The sequence below is a fragment of the Eupeodes corollae genome, chromosome 1 (assembly GCF_945859685.1).
Source record: "Eupeodes corollae chromosome 1, idEupCoro1.1, whole genome shotgun sequence".
Classification (NCBI taxonomy): domain Eukaryota; kingdom Metazoa; phylum Arthropoda; class Insecta; order Diptera; family Syrphidae; genus Eupeodes; species Eupeodes corollae.
This window is the reverse complement of record NC_079147.1, coordinates 56,842,878-56,847,195: the sequence shown is the minus strand read 5'-3', so window position 1 is coordinate 56,847,195 and position 4,318 is coordinate 56,842,878. Positions and strand designations below refer to the sequence as shown.

The 4,318-nt window shown below is 35.1% G+C and overlaps 1 long non-coding RNA gene across 1 annotated transcript; it reads left to right on the top strand.

The window, feature by feature from the left end:
• The first annotated feature begins 3,253 nt into the window (after nucleotides 1-3,253).
• On the top strand, nucleotides 3,254-3,957 carry LOC129942334 (uncharacterized). Its single transcript, XR_008781020.1, has 2 exons — nucleotides 3,254-3,695; nucleotides 3,788-3,957. It is a non-coding gene; the product is annotated as an uncharacterized LOC129942334 (long non-coding RNA).
• Nucleotides 3,958-4,318: the final 361 nt, after the last annotated feature.

Sequence of the window (4,318 nt, the reverse complement as noted above, 5' to 3'; positions counted from 1 at the left end):
TTCCAGAACGATGTTGAAGAAGTCGCATGACAGTGCATCGCCTTGTCTAAAACCTTTTTTGACATCAAATGCATTGGTAAGATCTTTTCCGACCTTGATAGAGCAGCGTGCGTTCTCCATCGTCATTCTGCACAAACGGATAAGTTTTACAGGGATGCCAAAACTAGACATTGCTCGGTAGAGCTCTTCCCTATAGATGCTGTCATACGCGGCTTTAAAATCGATAAAGAGATGGTGGGTATCGATTTGAAGCTCCTAGTTTTTTCTTAAGATCTGCCGTAGTGTGAATATTTTGTCGATAGTGGACTTTCCTGGTGTAAATCCACACTGATACCTATCAGGTTGTTGACAAACGGCTTCAGACGTTCACATAATACGGCAGAAAGGATCTTATATGCAGTGTTAAGTGAAACTGATGTATCTGTTGTTGGCACCATTTAGAGAGTCTCCTCTTTTACGTAACGGGCAATCTATGCTGAGATTCCACTCATCGGGCATGCTTTCTTCCGACCTTGTTTTGCAAATGAATTGGTGCTCCCTCCCCAGTCATCGCCTGCTGCTTTAAATAATTCGGCAGCGATGCCGTCAGCTCCAGCAGCTTTGTTTGACTTAAATTTAGATATACGAGTATAAATGTCGGGTAGGCGGAATTGTTGATCTGCGTCGCTGAGGTTGAGTGGTTCTATCTCCCTTACAGCGGAATTTTGTTCGTCATCGCCGTTATATTTGAAGAAGTTGTCTTTCTATATGCTCAACAAAGACTGCGATTCTACTACGATGCTCTTCTGATCGTCTTTACAGGCTTCGGTTCGTGGCTGGTACCGTTGGGAGTTTGTCTATCTCACCGATCACGAGTTTCTGATGCTCTCTTTTTTTCCACCTAAAAAGCCTCTCTCCTCTTCTGCTCGTAGAGCTCGCAAACAGCTCTATTCTTTCTATGCTGCGCCGTTTTGTATGCCTCTTGTTTCCTGCGTGCGCTTGTCGGCATTCGTCGTCAAACAAGGGGTATCATTGTTGTGGTTGTGAAAACCTAGCACTTCAGAGACGGCATCCCTGATGGCTGCAAGGCAATGTTTCCACTGGTTTTCAATGCTTAATGCAGGCTGCATAGGACTCCTTAAGAGGGCATGGCAGTCTCTTGCGATTGTAGCCGTCTAACCTCGAAACTTCTTACAGTACTTCCTTGCTTTGGCTTGGACCGGGATATCCGTAGCCGTATCTTGGCTACAACGAGGTAGTGGTCCGAGTCAATGTTGGCCCCTCGGAATGTTCGGATATCCTGTATCCTGGAGAAGTGTCGTGCGTCGATCGCAATGTGGTCAATCTGGTTGTCAGTTGATTGATAAGGAGATTTCCATGTCCCCTTGTGGATTTTAAAATGTGTGAACTACGTACTAGCTACCAGAACATTTCGCCTCACAGGCAAATCGATCAGCCTGAATCCGTTGTCGGAGGTGGTGTCGTGCAGGCTGTATCTCCCGATTATGCCACCAAAAATGTATTGTAAATCAGCTCGTATATCCACCGTTGATTCCCTCTGGGGAATTCGTTCGCTGCCGTCTGGATAAGGAGAGGTGCCTTAGTGGAAAAACCTCTCCCATCTCTCTCGTTTGCTGTTACCAACAACTTCCCACTGGGATTAGAACTCAATCTCCAGTTGGGATACTACGCATCCGATGTTCATCGCGGGGAGGTGGGAGTAGGAGTTGATAAACAGAGGTGAAAAAAATATATTTCAAAATTGGACTGATCGAATTGACTATGTAACTCGTAGATGCACCGAAAATTATATTTTAAAAAGAGGCTGGGATGCGACCCACACTGATAACTTCCCATCCCGTTTGTCGATTTGTCTTGCTTAAAAGTTTGTCTACGAATATATGTACTCGTATCAATTTTTACCAAATTAGCGAACTATTTTTTGTAGATTTTATTTTTTTATGAAAAAACGGATCGTTTGATTTTATATAAAAATTACTGAATATCGAAAACAATATTTTCTGTGAAATAAAATAAGTTTGAAGCCAATATTTTTAAATTTGGAAAGCTATTTGCATCGAAAGTAAATTTTTACCCAGTTTTAGTATTGTTTTTATTTTTAGAGTTTTATTTTTTGTAAAAAAAATGTCAATTCGATTTTTTTCGTAATGTTACTAAATGTTGACAACAATACTTTTAAGTAAATTTAAGCCAATATCTCAAAATTTTGAAAAGATATTTGAGTCAAAAATCAATTTTTACGAACTTTTACTAATTTTTTTTTAGGTTTCTATTTTTGTGTAATAAAACTGTCAATTCGATTTTTCTCAACATTTTCAGAATGTTGAAAACAATATTTCTTATAAGATAATATAAGATTGAAGCTCAAATTTCAGGTTTTTGAAAGATATTTAAATCGATATTCAATTTTTACAAATTTTGAGTAATGTTTTTTTTGGATTTTTATTTTTTATAAAAAAATTGTCAATTTGATTTTTCTCAAAATTTTATCAGATATCAAAAACATTATTCTTCGTTGTACAAAATTGGTTTGGAGCTGAAATTTTTGTTAAATGGAATTTTTCCAAAAAATATACTTGTTTAGTATTACGTTACAGTTTATTATATAAAATTTAATTCAAGTGTCTAGCGTTTTGGTTCGTAAGATATTTAGGGTTAACCAAAATTTTCACCTTTTTTTCAAACTGGTTTGGTAAAAAAAACCACCACGCAAATCTGGTTCTTGAGCTATGGACAACGAAAAAAACATCGCGAACGAACGCAAGTACGGACGTACGAACGAACGGACGGACGAACTTACGTACACACGCACGCACATACATCTTCCTAAAAATCTTTTATTTCGACTCTAGGGAACTTTTAACGTCGAGAAATGTCAAAATTTTCAATTTGACTAATCGGACCCATTACATTAACTTCCTATGGGAAGTTAAACTTGAATGTAATGAAATTATTTACCAGATTATAAAATTAAAATATACAATATTTCTATCTTACATTATTAGTTAAAGCTCTTAAAAAACGTGTGATATTTAAAAATTTTAGAGTACTGAATTAAAAAACAATCTGGCCACCTTCAATTATTGTTTACAAAATATTAAAAACACGTTTTCCAAACATTGGCGCGTGCTTTAAACTCAATAGATCTATCTGATTTTGAGTACTTATTCATATACAAAACACTCGATATGGACAAAATATTTGCGTATATAACCGCTGACATGAGTAGTTTCACTTCAAAACCTCAACAACCTACGCCATCCCAATTCCACTAAAACTAAGAGCTTTGAACTGAACTATACCAAAAAACACATTTTCTGATCACAAACAATATTGTCTTGAAGTATTTAGAACTTGAGACAAATTAATTAAATTTAGTTTATTTTGGAGCACCTTTAACTTGAAAATTTTGTATAAACACATAAAAACACAGTAGAATGTTCTTATCTCTAATTTAGATAAAAAAAATGTTTTTTAAAAAAACCAACATTCTGAGTATATAAAGGCGATATTTAATAGAAAACGGATGTTTTAATATTGACGGCTTATAGTCTTAGAAATAAATTTTGAAACAACAAATTTAAAAATCTAAAATGAACTTCAAATACGTTTTCTTGTTCACCTTGGTTTTGGTATTCCTTGTGGCACCCGGAACTGAGGGTAAAAGTGTTTTCAAGAAAATCGGACATGCTTTAGTAAGTTTTTTCTTTCTATAAGTTTAACATTACAAAAATAACAATAAGTTTGTAAAAATAATTGAACACCTTTACAATTTTTGAATTTTTAGGAAAAAGCTGGAAAGAAAACAGCACAATTTATTCATGGAGCTGCTCCAGTTGCAAAAGATGCTGCAGCAATTGTCGGAGCTGGTGCAGCTATAGGTGCAGTTGTTGGATAATAATTGTTGATGTCGATGCATGTAATGGAAAAATGTTGTGAATAAAAGTTTTAACAAAGGTTTTCATTTTTAATTTAAATAAGTTAATATTGTTCAACATAATGTCAGAGAAAAAATAACGTGCACCGCCGTCAAGAAGCATTAAGTTCGCTGTTAGAAGTTATCAAATTGTAACAAAGTTTATTCATATTCTTTAATTTATGACTTTTAACTTTATGTTATATGTTAACACCAATAAGTGATGTGAAGGTGTATTGGCTATAAGTCCTAGCTAAGTTCATAACAATATTACGTATCAAAATTTCTTTGTACAACAAATGACAGTATTTTTGAATTTCAAGCCTTAACTTGTTGTTTATTACTAAAAAGATTTCTAGCTAAACATTTTTTCATCCGCTCACAATTTCTTAATCGGGTTAA